This window comes from Macaca mulatta, chromosome 3, assembly GCF_049350105.2.
Source record: "Macaca mulatta isolate MMU2019108-1 chromosome 3, T2T-MMU8v2.0, whole genome shotgun sequence".
Taxonomy (NCBI): Eukaryota; Metazoa; Chordata; class Mammalia; order Primates; family Cercopithecidae; genus Macaca; species Macaca mulatta.
The window spans coordinates 92,450,382-92,467,305 of NC_133408.1; the positions used below are offsets into that span (position 1 = coordinate 92,450,382).

Below are 16,924 nucleotides of genomic sequence, written 5' to 3' on the forward strand. Positions count from 1 at the left end.
AATTCAATTCCCAAGTGGCATTAAAACCAAGATGTTTTGTATTTCAAGAAACTTTATCCACGGTTATGAAAGTTTAAAAACTTATCAAATGTGTGGGAAAACTGCAATTTAAAGATAAATGATTAGGTTTCCTGTTATAATGTGAACCATAACTACACTAACTGGGTGATCTCTATCAAAGTAAACACTGTAAACAATAAAGGGTATCATTTGGCCAAGAGAAAGATAATTTCTGATTCCAATTCAACATTGCTCCTGTGTAACGTGTTTCTCTAGTTCTCAACTACACATTTATTCTTGAGTTATTTCTATGTTAGTTGTAGTTTTCTTTTTAAGTTGGCTCTGGGCAAAGTAAACCTTTCATAACAGATTGAGAACTGTTCAATTTCCTCAATTCTAAGATACAATTTTGCCCCCCCAATATTTCTAAAAACAAATGTCTCATAAACAAAATGTAATTGACTGTACTATTTACCTCCCTCAAATCAAATTTGATTATGTTTCAGAGTAGATCTTATCTTAGAATCAAGGAAGCAGGAAAATCAAAACACTTCTTCCCCTAGAATCGAATTCAATTAGAAAAGCCAAATCAAAGAGGCCTTAATTATTTTTTCCTATAACTGAGAACTTTATATTTAATTTTTAGAACAATTTATTCTGAACTCAAGTGATTTCTATTTCCTTATAAATTGGAAGATTCCAAAGAAACAGAGGTTTTAACACAAACCTGGATGAGAAATAAGTAACCAAGACCATCTCCCACCTTGAGGCTCATAAGGTGAAACAAAAGCTCCTCCTTGAGTTATATGCAATAGGGGTAAATTATCCTCAAAGAGCCAAGTTTCATTCAGGGTAAGGAGGCAGAAAAAATGGGTACCAAAAAGTAGTTGAGAACTCAGTCTGCTTTTTCTGGTTCTGTACATAAGGAGCTTGGAAGTTGCCACTCCATTCTAAGAAGTAAAAAGCTGAAAAGATCTGGTATTTAAGAACAGAATCCGATCTTTAAGAGCAGTAAGGACACAAGGCAGTGATCCAATTGTCCTTCTTGATGTTTACCCAGCTAAGTTAAAAACTTAGATCCACACAAAGTCTTGCACACAGGTATTTGCAGCAGCTTTATTTATAATTGCCAAGACGTGGAAGCAACCACAATGTCCTTCGGTAGTTGAATAGATAAATACACTATGGTACATCCAGAAAATGGAGTATCACTCAGCACCAAAAAGAAATTAGCTACCAAGCCATGAAAAGACACAGACCAATGTACACTGGTGAGCAAAAGAAGCTAATCTAAAAAGAATACATACTGTATAATTCCATTATTATAATTCCATTAATTCCACAATTATATAATGGAATTATGTAATTGTGAGCAAGATACTTGCATTTTCTGTTTTCTTACATATCAAATAGTATAAGAGTATGAACTATGAGGAATAAATTAGGTAATATATGTGACATCTAAGCACAGTGCCTGGTATACATTAAGTGCTCAATAAGTAGTTGTACTATTTCTGTGATTCATTTAAGGAAATTAGAAACACATGAAAGTCTGGTATGACAGAGGTAAGAATATAAATAACAACAAAATGTTAAAAAATGCTTCAGGCAAAAACTTGGAAACAATAGGAAGTTAGCAAATTCCACATTAAAAGACTATAGGTCTTTTGGATATGGATAAATCAAGTGCTTAAAAAATAAAAATGATTTAAATAATATGCTTAATTTTCAAATATACATACAGAAATTTCTTTTTTTTGAAACCTATGGAATACTTATTTTTGAAACCTATGGAATACTAAATAAGCTGATTCTATGTAAGGCTACACAGAAAAATAAATACTGGAACCTACAGATCATATTCTCTGAATGTAGTGAAATTAAAAATTAACAAAAAATAACACAATCCATCCATCTACTTAGGTATCTCTCCTTAACTCTTCCTATGTGAAAATTACTCAAATACAAACAAAATGAGTATTACACATAAACATCTAGGAGATTTGACTAAAGTATTTGGAAGAAAAACTCATGCTTAAAATAAGCCTTAAGAAAATAAGTCAACCATCAGGATGGTTCTTGGTGAAACTGTAAACTGGTACAGATTTTCTGAAGAATAATTTGGTAATCTACCAAAATTTAAATCTACATGCCTTTTGACCCAGGATTTCACTTTCAGAAATGTACATTACAGAGGCATTTATATGTGTGCCTAGAAATCCAAGGAACCTAAGCAGTGTAACTATGAACATCTATCTTCATTAATAGCTGACTGTATAAATCATGATAAAGGTATTATAGAATACCACATAATTGCTAAGAATATACTGACAGGAATATTCATTATATATATACATATATACACACAGTATATTCACTGATAGGGAAAAAACATTCACAGAACAGTACTTACAGCATGGTACTGTTTACACACAAAAAAAAATTGACATAGGAATGCCTGGTGTATATAAAAGTATAAAAAAATGCCAAAACACTTGCACCAATTTAATGCTTATCTCTAGAGACAGGACTGGAAATGAAGGTGGGAGAAAAAAGGAAACTTGCTTTTTACTAAATATCTTTAGAATTTAGTTTTTTAAAAATAAAATGTATATTTTATAAACTTTTCTTTCTTTGGGAAGCTGAGGGGAAGGTAATAACAACAGGGAATATACCAACTTTCTAATAGTGTTTATTTCTAGATGGGAAAGGTTATGAAACATTTAAATTTTTCTTCTTTGTGTATCAGTTTTTCTACAAGAACCATAAATTATATTAATATTTAATTTTAACTTTTAATTCTTTAAAGGGGTTGATATGTTATCTACATGTTATGCTACAAAGAATTCAAGAAGAATGCCTGAGAACAGCCTACCTGCAAATATAATGATTGGGAGTACTGGGTTTTAAAAGTTAAGAGAAAAATGAGTATTAAGTCCAGTAAAGAGACTACAGAGTAAATGAGAGGGAGGCATCAGGCACAGGTTACTGCAGATGCTGGCAACTACAGCTCCAGACAGCTGTACTACAGGAATTCTCAATCTTGACACTACCGACATTTTGGATTGGATAATTCTTTATTGTGAGAAGTGTCTTGTTAATTCAAGGATGCTTGGCAGCATCCCTGGCCTTTACCCATTAGAAGTCAGTTAGCATCCCTCCTCCCCAGCTGTGGCAACCAAAAATGCTTCCAGACATTGACAAATGTCCCCTGGGGGGGCATTTTTCAAATTTTGAATCCCCAAATCCTCTAGCACTGATACTACTATGCATAAAAAATAATGACAGTGACAGCCAGGAAGTTATAAATTCTTCTGTGTGCCAGTATTTTACAAGCATTGACTTAGTTAACCTTTATAACGCCATTAGATAGATGCTACAGGTTGTGTATCACTTATCCAAAATGCTTGGGACCAGAAGCGTGTTGGATTTGGGGCTTTTTCAAATTTTAGAATATTTGCATTGCTCATCAGTTCAGCATCCCTATTCTGAAAAGCCAAAATCCAAAAACTGGTTCAGTGAGCATTTCCTTTGAGCATCATGTCAGCACTCAAAGTTTCAAACTTTGGAGTATTTGAGATTTCAGATTTTTGGATTAGGGATACCCAATCTGTATCATTATCATTACCATTTTAAGGTGAAAAAAACAGAAACAAAAGTGAAATAACTTGCTAGTGCCAAACAGTTAATAAGTGGTAATGTCAGTATTTGACACTAGGCAGTATGTTCTACTGCCTTTCTAAATACCCACTCTCATTTATCCATTAAAGACTCTGTCCCAGAATTCCCAAGTACCTTCCTAATCTGGTTAACCAGGTTATTTGACATGTGATATTTTACCGGTATCTTCATTAACAATAATACTTAATATTTTTATTCAGTAACTATAAGAAAGACACTGAGCTAGGCACTTTACATGCATTCAATGACTTCAATAATTACAAAACTCTACATAAGATTCTTTACACAATTTTACAGCTAAGTAAACAAAATCTCTGAAAGTAACTTGCCAATGACAAATATCTCTACCAAGTAGCAGAGCTACAGCTCAATCTGAATGGCAAATCTCATGTCCTTTATCATACTGTACTTCCCAGACTCTGAGCAGGCGAAAGGAATATGCTTCTTGACCTCTATGTCCTGGTCCACTTAGTGTTTTTTTTTTTTCCCCAAGAAGAGTCTCACTCTGTCGCGCAGGTTGAAGTGAGAGGCACAATCATGGCTTACTGCAACTTCTGCCTGCTGGGCTCAAGTGATTCTCCCACCTCAGCCTCCCGACTAGCTGAGACTACATGTGCATGCCACCATGTCCAGCTAATATTTTTTTAAGAGATGAGGTCTCACTATGTTGCCCAGGCTGGTCTCAAACACCGGGATTCAAGCAATCCTCCCGCCTCGGCCTCTCAAAGGGCCGGGATTACATGCTTGAGCACCAGGGCCACTGCTTTTATTGCACTAACCACAATGAGTTTCACATGGAAAAGTAAAGGATAAAGCAATTCAAAATTTAGAAGAGAAAGAAGAGAGAAACTAAGTTCAATAGCCTTTAATCTTGTCAGACTGAGTACTTCTACCTACCCCTAGTATCAAATCCCACATCTGCCTCAGTATCAAATCGCACATCTGTCCTGAAACTAAATTATAACCTCTTTAGTAGGTTATGGAAGAGGGAAAAAAGACCCTTTTACAAGATACAATAATAGATCTATGTCCTTTCAAGAATAACACTGATTCAGTGAATATTCTTCTAAAGTACTCAGTCAAGTACCTCATACAAATGAGGTATTTGTAGGTTATTGTATTGACTCAAGTACCTCATACAAATGAGGTATTTGTAGATTATCGTATTGTCTTAATGATTCTATTATCGTAACACAGAGGTTACCAAAATGTCATTCAAATAAGCCTGATAAAATACAGTTTATTTCCCATAAGCAAAGTCACCTTACTCAAATCATTGTGGCTGTATGACATTGCTATGGGAGCTCTAAAAACAAGCTATTTTGTAACGAGTAAGCAGTCCTTTTACTTGGTAGCAGAGTAAAATATAGCATCTGACAAATACGAAAATAGTTTGGTAATACTATTATTCTTCCCTGGAAATTTTTCCTAAGAAGTACCCTGAAGGTGTAAATTAAGTGTATTCCAAATTTTTCTGTGCTTCCTTAAGTATCACATACCCTTAATCCAAGTTATCTCATTTTTTTTTTTCAGAAGTTCCAATAATTGTAAGAAAGTAGTTGTGTAACTTTGGAAAAGTCTAGGGGCAAAGGTTATAGTAGTCCATTAGAGCTTAAAATTTCCTTGAAATCTATCTCGGTTCCATCAATAAATTCGCCTTGTGACCTTGGGCAAACCTATACTTTGTGTGTCAGTACCCTCCTCTCTGAAATGCAGATAAAAGCAGTACCTACAACACAGAGTTGGTGTGAGAAATAAGTGATCTCATTAGAATCATACTTTGGCACAGTGGACACGTGAATATCAATAATTGGTAGTTGCAAAGAAATGTATTTTATTACTATTCATGTTTTCTCACAGAAAAAGAAAGGACCCTAGTGCAACTACTAAGAATAAGGGTCAAAGGTGAAGTAGACAGCCTTAAGAAGGGAATAAACATTTGAAACAGGGATGCAGGAGAGTAAAGTAGAAGAGTAAGGTTGGCAATTTATTGACACTAAAGGGTACTGGCCTCAAAATAAATAAAAAGGAATGTTGAAAGCAGTGAGGCTATGCCTGAGTTTGGACATTAATTTCTACTCACATTTAGTAGAGTAATATTTACTTCCACACCAAAATGTCAAATGGCCTATAATTATAAGACAAAATATAGCAGCCTTGTCTAATAATCTCAAAGTGACTTATAACTACAATTGATCCTTGTTCATTGGCTTTACTGAAGGGAAGGAAATAGTGTCATTAATGCAAAACAGTAGAGAACTATAATCAGTCCTACCAAATCAAACTCTACTTAAACACAAAATCTGTGGAAACAACCCAAATCAAGTGTACTTCTGCATTATTTAGAAAACATTTAATAATAGAGTTCAGAATATATATACTGGCTTAAGAAAAAAATTACTCAAGAGAAAAAGACTATCCGTAATATTTCATATTTCTTCAAACTAGTATTTTAATAAATCCAAACAAACTTTTTTGAATGTTCCAAATTAATGTCTATTTTACATTTATTTTGACTTTGAAATGCATTATACATGTTTTGCAACAATGTCATTATCATTCCCTCATTTTATTGCAGTTTAAGGGGAAATAACTGGATTTTAAATTTTTTGTCCTTGTTAAAACAAAATATAATATTTACAGTTTAAGATGTTACTCTATGAAAATTATGAAACAAGAGTAACTACAGTTAGTAATACAATACCTGTACTTTAACCTAATAAGCAGGTTAAAATAACCCATATCCTTCTTATCTTTGAGGTCTTGCCCATGAAAGCCATATATTCTATCACTATTCAAGAATGTTAAATTTCAAGCCTAAAAATAAAACATTCATCAAATATTTGTTTATAAGGTTTTGAAGAAAGTCACAATAATATTTGTTTATAATAGCTAACATCAGGTTTCTTCAGGTCTTTGGGATTGGGATCCCCCAGTATTCATAATAAAGGAATCTGAGCAGTCCTGCTTTAAAGATACTTGCTTATCTTTGTCTTACTCAGCACCTCAACTTTGTATCCATTTCTTATTAATCTCTAGATTTTCTGAGACTAAAGTAGTACCTGACACTTTATAAGTGATTATTAAATTTTTATCAAATAAATGAATGAGGAATGCAAAGATAAGATGTAGTCCTTGATCTTAAAAATATCAGTATGGTAGAAGAGGTAAGATATGCAAACAATGAACAAATAAGGCAGAATTTTATCAAAACCATGAATGAGATACCCCAAAGCAACAGAATTTCAGGAAACTGAGAATCACACCAGTATGGAAAGGAGGTCACATTTTAATGAGGCTTTGAAAGATGGAGTATCATTTCAAAAAGCATTTCAACTTTCTGGGATATCTGTGATACCAGGAGCCACTTCTACCATTTTGTAGCAATTGTATGGAAAAGAAAGCAAAGGATTTTTAGAAACAGAATCTTTAAGTCCTTTCAGAATGTTTTACCATGTTAGAGTTGAGGCAAGAGAAAAGTCTGAGAGGAGCTGGTGATCACACTGTGGAGCTTTTCTACCTTGTTCTTCTAACTCCTTCCTTTCTTTTTCTACTGGGTTTTGAAATCAATTTTGTACAAATTCAAATCCTAGTTCATTAACATACAAGTATATGACCTTGATCAAGATACTTACTTTATTAATTAAATGCACAGGGCTTGACATTTTAAAAAGCACCTCAAATGAAAACTAGAGGTGAGACAGCGACAAACTATAGTTTTTAACCAAAATACATATTAGTGTCATCTCAGGAGCTATTTCGAAATGGATGATCATATTCCATCCTAGACCCAAAGCCCAGAATATCTAGGCAAGTGTTTCCAGGAATACTTTGAAGAAGTTTCCCAAAATGATTTGAAAGGTAGATGAAATTAAGAAATTCTTATGTTCGTGTCGTCCTGTCCATAAAAAGAAAATTAAGAAATTCTAGTAAATAAAGGATGACATACAGCAATATGCCAGATTAAATCAACATTTAAAGATGGCCCATAGGAAAGGATCCTAATAAAGCAGGCTTCAACACAACCAGGTAAACCAGGAGGCAATATCACAAAAAGTGAGGAAGAAAGTTTCAAGGAAAAAATGGTCAATAATGCCAAATAAGTTAAAGAAAAAGACAACCAGAAGGCCTTTTACTGACCTTTAATAAAAGTAGTTTTGTGTTAAGGAGAGAAGCCAAATGGTGAGAAATTAAGTACTGGATGGGAAATTTAATTTTTTCTTTACACCTGGCTGTAAAATGAAGAAAAGATACCACACCAAGATGTTTTGCCAAGGGAGGGTGCTATTCTTTGTTTTACTTTTTAATAAACTTAATCTGGTGAAGATTTAATCAGTGAAGAACAATCTAGACCAGGTATCCCCAACCCCCAGTCCGTGGCCTGTTAGGAACCAGGCCACACAGTAGGAGGTGAGTGGTGGTGAGCATTACTGCCAGAGCTCTGCCTCCTGTCAGCGGCAGGAGATCAGCGGCAACATCAGATTCTCAAAGGAATGCAAGCCCTATTGTACACTGCTCATGTGAGGGATCTAGGTTGTGTCCTCCTTATAAGAATATAATGCCTGATGATCAGTTTCATCCTGAAACCATCCTGCCCCCCTCCCACACACACACACACCCTGGCAGAAAAATTGTCTTCCACAAAACCAGTCCCTGATGCCAAAAAAACTGGGAGCCACTGGTCTAGACGACATTAGATACATTCCATACATATGTTGATCTGGAATTTGCTATAAGACAATTTCATCTCCGCAAAATCTATTAGGATATCTTTTAACATACACACTGATGTCCATGCTAATACTAAAAGGCAAGTTAAACAGGCTCTATATAACGTGGCCCTGCAATTATCTTAAAAGAAGTTTACTTATTCTAATTACTATAATTGCACCAGTACTAAGAACTAACAATTCTGCTGTGTAGTTAGTAGCAAACATTCCAACCAGCTACTCAATAATTACCTCATTTGCCAATTCAAACAGCTTTCACTTGCTACATGTCTGAGGCTGGGAGGTGCAACGAGGTATGTTATGATCTTTCTTGCTATACTTAGAAACAGAAGCATTCTTTATACAACCCAGTTCAAGTGGACAACTACATTTTTAAATCATCATATTACCAGAGAAATCCTTACTGCCTACTCAGAACATTTTCTTCATGATTATTTAGAAAATGATTATCCCATTTTTGTAGTAAAAGATATTGCCTGACCTTTCATAAGATATATACCAAGTTTCTGTAAGTTCTTTTGCTAAACTGAAAAGAGTTGAAATTGACAGTTTAAATACTGTCTATGAGCTGTCCCTCAATGTTCCTCTAAATTCTTCCCATTACCTGAAATTCTAATTGATCATTCAATACACATTCCTCCTTAAAAATGGGTGGAACGGCCGGGCGCAGTGGCTCAAGCCTGTAATCCCAGCACTTTGGGAGGCCGAGACGGGCAGATCACGAGGTCAGGAGATCGAGACCATCCTGGCTAACACGGTGAAACCCCGTCTCTACTAAAAAATACAAAAATCTAGCTGGGCGAGGTGGCAGGCGCCTGTAGTCCCAGCTACTTGGGAGGCTGAGGCAGGAGAATGGCATAAACCCGGGAGGCGGAGCTTGCAGTGAGCTGAGATCCGCCCACTGCACTCCAACCTGGGTGACAGAGCGAGACTCTGTCTCAAAAAAAAAAAATGAGATCACGAGGTCAGGAGATTGACACCATCCTGGCTAACACGGTGAAACCCCATCTCTACTGAAAATAAAAAATAAGCCAGGCATGGTGGCAGGTGCCTGTGGTCCCAGCTACTGAGGCAGGAGAACGGCGTGAACCCAGAAGACGGAACTAGCAGTAAGCTGAGATCGCGCCACTGCACTCCAGCCTGGGCAACAGAGCGAGACTCTGTCTCAAAAAAAAAAAAAAAAAAAATTCAAGTATTCTTGTGAATACTATTAGTCTTTCACATCCTGGAATCAGACTTTCCCTCTAATTTCTATTTTGGGCCAGCCTTAATTAAGAAAGAGTTTTAATTTGGAAGAAAATAGAGCTAGTTTTGAATTACATGAATCAGAAAAAGTAGATTCTGCAGAAACATAGCAAAGGGCTCTACAAAAGTAGAGGGCAACTTATAGCTGGCCACGGGGCATGCTAGAGTGTAAGTAAAGGAGAAATATCAGGAAAAGAGATTTTATGTTACCTGGCTATCTAATGGATAGAAGACGGGAAGCAAGGTGTTGATTTATTCTTGATCAGGTAGCATGTTCTACACAGTGGTTCTAAGAAGTGGCTTTCAAAGCAGAAGTGGGTAGTTTTTAACTATTTGAATTAGATAACCTATAGATTCTTTTAAGTTCTTACTTTTTATAAATCTCATATACAAAAACATATCCCCTAAGGACCAGGGATGAAGTATATGAATCATACCGTGATTATGTGAATTATATCTCACTGATATTTCTTAAAAATAAATACTCATTTATTTTCAATTTGCAAAATGTATTTTGCAAGTACAAAATTTCAGAATAAAGAACAGTACTTTTTTTTAAATTTCAAATAAATAATCAAAGGTAAATTAAAATGTAAAACCTTTGTCTAATACCAAATTAGCAAATACCAAATCTGACATTTAAAAGAGATTTCTGAGCAGCTGCAGACCTCACCAAGACAATGCAGACTCCACTGACTATTCCTGTGCCTGTGCTCCAGTTACCCTGGGGCCCTGATGGCTTCAGTCGTGGCACTGCCCCTGATGGACGCTGGGGCCCTTGAAGTGAGAGGTTCCTGAAATCCAACAGTGTCCCATAGTTCAAGAATTGCAGGAATCCCAGGAGCAGTGGGCTCGAGCTGCCCTTCGGGAGTGTTACCTCTGCAACATGCTGGCTACAGTGTGTCGACAGGTGAGCTTCACATTACACAACTGTGTGCACATGGCTGCCCACTTCGGAGCCACCAATCTGGACATGGCCAACTTCTATGTGTCACAGCTGCAGACTCCCATAGGTGTGCAGAGGTGCTGCTCTAATGTACTGACATTATTTCACAAACCTTCAAGCCTGCGCAGCTGGAGCACAGGTACAGGAATAGTCAGTGGAATCTGTATGGTCTTGGCGAGGTCCACAGCTGCTCAGAAATCTCTTTTAAATGTCAAATTTGGTGTTTGCTAATAAAGATCTGTGTTCACCTTTCTGCTTGAGTGTAAGCCACAGTATCCCAGGCCTCCCAATGTTCCCCAGCCAGGAACTCTGGGCCTCATGGAGTTATGGGCCTCCTTGGAATTCTGAGCCAAGCCCCAAGCAACTCTGGACTCCTGAGACCTCCTTTGTCTTATCAGTAAAATTCTGCAACTCTAGGAATTTTAGGTCCCGTTGGAAGGAATGCTGTACCTCACAGAACTCTGAACTCTCTAGATATAGGCCTGATGTCATTTCCTAAAGTCTGGGGCTTGAGGGTGGGGTAATACAGGTGGGCAAATTACAGAGTGGTAAGTTATTTATTGAAGAGGTTGCAAAGTTCAGCCACCCTGAAGATACTCCCAAATGCTTCCCTCCTGCTAAAGAAACAACTACTCCAGGAAAAGAGATTTCCACTCAATATTGGCAAGGATGAAATACATACGAGTATTCACACACCTATCAAAACTGTATTAGTTGGTATGACATTTTCAGTTAACATCCTTTACCATGCCATCTACTTCTGGGAATGAAACACACAGAGAAAAACACTGCAATAATATTTTAACAATAAAAAAAGTGTGTGAGTGTGGTGGCAGAGGGAGACCTTCCAGGTCCAATGATGGGAGGTAGGCTAAGCGTATTATGATACACCTATACAAATATTATTCAGCCATTAAAAATTAGCTTTTAAAAATCTGACATAGAGAAATGCTTGCCATAGCATGAGATGAAGAAAGTATACAAAGTAAATATGGTATTACAGCTATGCCTAAGACGCAGAAAATATAACAAAATTTAACAGTGGTGATGTCCTCTCTCTTAAAATGCCATATACTTCTTCATATTATTTTCTAATAAAAAAAAATTTGTAATAAGTCTTAGTTTTTATAGGAAAAATATTTCAAGCCATATATCTGAATATCTGTTACATCAAAAAACAGTAGTTACCTAAATATCCAACCACATTTCAAACAAATATATAATTCATGTTGATTCAACAACAAAGGCAAACATCCACATATATAAAATCAGGCTCAAAATCTCAAAGTAAAACTGTTTTTAAAGTTTATTAACTTTTAATAAAATCAATTCCTAAGATTCTATCGCTGACATTAAATATCTGACACAGTCAAGGGAAAACAAGATACTCAAAAGGTTTGCAAGGAGTAGCATTAATATTCAGCAACTATAAAACAAGTGCACCCTTCAGACTAAATAGTCATGTCACATAAAAAACTTGAGCACGACATTAACCTACACAGAATAACAGGTAAAAAGTCATATTGTGTTTTTAAGAATCCAAGCTACTCAGCTAAACCATGTTTAAAGAAGGAAAAGAATAAATTCTCAACCATCTTTTAAATCTGACTCTTACCAGAAAAGAGCTTTGCCCAGCAATCTATACTGAATTACAAAGAGCACACATCTGCCCCGAATGCTTATAATCAAAAATGTTCAACCAAAACAGAAGTCCAAACTAAGGATTAATCAAATATTTAGCTTATTAATTGCATATCATTGTCTACCATCCCTGCTTTCCCTTTTCTTCATTCCTTGTTTTGGATCTTAAAACTCACTCATAAAAATGCACGAATAAAAATATGTTTAAAATTAACATTTAAACAATTTACTGATTTGCTAGGCATTTTACATATATAATATATAGACTAAGTACATTCATATACACAATTATCTGAAGCCCTCTGTGAGGTGGGGTAATCACTCACAGTACACAGCGTTCCTGTGTAAGTATCTCCACTCTACCACCATCCCACACCCACAGGTTCTTAAGGAACCCTACCACAGCTCTTTTATTTTTATTTTTCATATTTCTTTTTAGAAATGGGTCTCACTCTATTGCCCAGGCTTGTCTCGAACTCCTAGGCTCAAGCAATCCTCCTGCCTGGGCCTTGCAAAGTGCTGGGATTACACACATGAATGAGCCTGGCCTTCCTTTACTTTTTGTAATCACAACACAATGCTTGGATTATAAAAGACTAGGTAAGGTTTGGAGCAATGGCTCATACCTGTAATCCCAGCTAAGGTGAGTGGATCACTTGTAGTCAGGAGTTGGAAATCAGCCTGACCAACATGGTGAAACCCTGTCTCTACCAAAAATACAAAAATTAGCCTGGTGTGGTGGTGTACGCCTGTAGTCCCAGCTACTTGGGAGGCTTAGGCAGGAGAAGACTGCTTGAACCCAGGGGAGCGGAGGTTGCAGTGAGCCGAGATCACTCCATTGCACTCTAGCCTGGGCAACAGAGTGAGACTCCGTCTCCAAAAAATAAAAATAAAAAGACTAGTAAATATTTGTTGTGAAAAGGAAAGTGAGATTCAAAGTGATCTGTCCACAGTCATACAGCTTGTCTGTGACAGAAATTGAAGTTTTCAACTAGACTAAGTATGATATTCTTTTCAGTGTAACAGTTGCTGCACTATTATACTGTAGATATAAAGTTAGTTTAAATACAGAGGCTTATTTTCATGGTGTGACAAAAACGTTAAATCAAAAACATGAATAAAATTTTACAAAATTGCCAAAATAAATTGTAAATTCCAAATTTAAACACAACAGTGAGTTACTAGTCTCAAGATTCTAATCGATCCTATCAGACTGATAAAGTTACCACATAAATCCAAATAAAAACTGACTACATGGCACTTTAAATGTACATTACTATACCATTTATTTAATTAAATGTAATTAGTAGTGTGGATTTCCCTGGAAATTCCTTTGAGGGTAGAAGTAATCATTTTCATTTTCATGTCATCCGCTTGATCAGTAATTCTTAGCACTCACACTGCTGATGTACATAAACTTAATTACTAATCATTCAATTAAAATTTACCCTCTGAACCAGGACAAGCATGCTATGGAAGAGCTCATCCTTTATGTTATTGTTGTAATTATTTCCATCTGTAACATAATAAACAATTTATAGCCTTCTATCATTAAACACTTGAGTTAGTTAAGAATGAACTGCAAATCTTCACATTTGATTCTTTGATATGCATAATTACCTTGTATTTATCATCTGCTTACTTAAGAGTTCTGGACAGTACAAGAAACAGAAGCCCCAAAGTCTAAAACTTTCTTGCTTCTAAATAGGAACCTATTTATTTGAACTGTTAGTAAATTTGGGGGACATCCTATTTAGTTTATCAAAATACATGTAAATATTATAACTCTGCAACACTTGTACGCATTTGCAGATAATTTTAATTTCCAAGCTAAATTTTACCAGAGCTTTTTATCTCCATTACTATGGCAGTCCAAAATTACAATTTTGCTAATTTTTCTATATTTTTAGGCATCAAAAAAATGATTCTATTCACATACCAATTCTGTAACACAGTTAAATATTGGCCTTAAACACTACAAAATTACTTCAGCTCTTTCTTTTCCACATTTCCTCCTAAAAATTCAGTCCAAAAGTCATTACATGAGACTGAAAGAGGTAGATGTCCATGCTGGAGAGAAAACCACAGTGGCCCAGAACAGGGTATTAGGGTATTAGAGCCTACAAAATGAGGAAAAGTTTCTAACAGAGCATGAGAAGAATGGACTAGCATGAGATGTCTGAGTTAAATAGGTTGAGGGGCATCCACATGAGAAGAATGGCCTGGCATAAGACATCACAGCACAAGAGAGGTAAGCAGGGCCACTGCCTCCCCCTTAATTACACTAATTCCTCCTGCAATTAACTAATCCATTACCTCCCTCGGGTTCTTCCCTAGTATTTTTCAGAGAAGAAAGGGAAGAACCTGAAGGAGGTGATGGATTAATTCCAGGGGGATTGATCAAATAAGTACATATATGGAGGATAATGGTATTTCACCATCAGAAAGAAAATACAAATATGGGAGAGATGAAAATTAGGACCCTTACAGTGATGGAATGAAATTGGAGATGTAAGTGTGCACTTACAACTTTCAATACATACACACACATAAATATATATAAACGTATGTGTCTGTGTATAACATACACTTGTTACTTTCTGATTTTGATGGTATATTATGGCTATATAGGAGAATATCCTTGAGGAAGAGAAATATACTAAAGTAGGGGGACAAAAGAGGAGCATCCATCTCAAATATCCTAGGAAAAAACTTATGTACTGTACTTGTAACTCTGGTTTAGAATTGTTTCAAAATTTAAAATCAACACATTATTTTCAGCACAGTAATCATGTGCAGTAAATAATGACGTACACTTCTAATTATATAAAATACTTTGTACCTATAATTTTCAATATTTTAGGTAGATAACCTCTTTGAGATTCTAAATATGCAATGTCTCCAGAATATAAAGACATGATAAAAATCTCAATTATATTTCAGAAAGTTTGGCAAGTCAGTGAACCCATTCAGCATCCCCCTTCCCTAATAAAATTTGATCCACAGACTTCAGCACCTTAGCCACTGCTTTAAATGGCTATATACTCCAATATAGTAAAACAGACCAAAAAAACCTCAAGACCTAGATATAAATACATGAAAATTATTACTTAAAATGCGGGTTTTTTTGGTTTTTTTTTTTTTTTTCCAAAAACAAAGTTTGAGTAAAATTAACAAGGATGGCAAATTTACCAGTACAAAGGTCTTTCATGGCAGACAGGTCATACCTTCCCAATCTTTAAAATAATTCTAAGGTTCTGTAGTTCAATAGTGAAACAAGTACAATATCCTGGCATAAAACTATCTTTCAGACAAAATCCACCTGCTGCGTATTAAGAAATGTAACACTTGAAAACTCCCCACCTTGGGAGAGAATAAACCTGATTCATAATATAAAAACCACTCAATCTACAAATGCTTTCAACAGAAAGATGAACTAAATATAAAGGGGGAAATTCTGACCTCCTTTGGTGCTAGACTGCAGTCATAGCTAGGCAGGAGGTGTTATTATTATCTCATATTTAAAATTATATTTCAGACATATGTGATACAGTCACCTAAGAAAAGGATGGACCCCCTTGACCCACAATAGTATTTGGCCTCCATGACCTAGTCTAGGAAAGATTTAGAAACTACCCATTATGGAGAAAGAAAGAGCAGTCTTCCTTGCCAAGATGAAAACTACATACTAAAGGAGTCTCCTATGTGAGAATTACATTTCCATCTGTAAAGAAGTTGCATTAACATGTGCTCCCTTCATGCCCTTGCCTTCCATTCAGTACTGAGTTCTTTTAAAATACTGACAGACTATGCAGCCTTCACATTTCTGTCCCAACATCTGGCTAATTAAAATTAACAAATGTGATAACATTTTTACTTCAGTCCATCTATCCAATCAATCTTGAGTGTATTCATAACCAAGAGAACAGTTTCTCTAGGTCTCTGACAAACACGACTATCCTTACCTCTCTTTACTAATTTAGCCTATATACTATGAAGTTCATCTTAGGCTTCTCGGTCTGTCAAAAGAAAAGATAGCTGTGTTTTTCAACACTGGAGTTTCTTATATCATTTTCAAAGACCATATTAGGATAGTATATGTATGAGAAGCAAAAACAGATTAAGAATTATAATTCAGTGACTTGCTAATATATATTTTTAAAATCACACTGATGACTTTTTTAAAGACTGCCAAATAAAACTGGGATATTATCAAGATTACATTTCTTACACATATCAATCCAGATACTGCTCTTGTTACAGAACTAATTTTTTTTTTTTTTTTTTTTTTTTACGTTTGAAAAAGAATCTCAGTCATTCTGTTGCCCAGGCTGAAGTGTAGTGGTGTGATCTCAGCTCACTGCAACCCCTGCCTCCCGGGTTCAAGCAATTCTCCTGCCTCAGCCTCCTGAGTAGTTAGGATTACAGGTGCACACCACTACACCCAGCTAATAGACTACAATCTGTAAGACTGATTTTACAAGTATTTTTTCCTAATTACACTGTTCCATGATTAAGACACTGGATTTAAGCCATTAATTCAAATTAAGAATTAAGCGAACAAAACATGAATATACAAATTACTGAAAAAAAAGTACCATTTTTTCTCATGAATTAGTAAATGATTAAGATAATGGCATGCTTTTTAGCCGTAAAGTCCCCTTTCTCTAAATTTCCATAG

The 16,924-nt window shown here is 35.6% G+C and overlaps 1 protein-coding gene and 1 pseudogene across 3 annotated transcripts in view; one reads left to right on the plus strand and one right to left on the minus strand.

The window, feature by feature from the left end:
- Positions 1-16,924, minus strand: part of SEPTIN7 (septin 7) — a 105,009-nt gene that overhangs the window by 48,333 nt on the left and 39,752 nt on the right.
- LOC106997456 (gem-associated protein 7-like) lies at positions 10,216-10,862 on the plus strand (annotated as a pseudogene).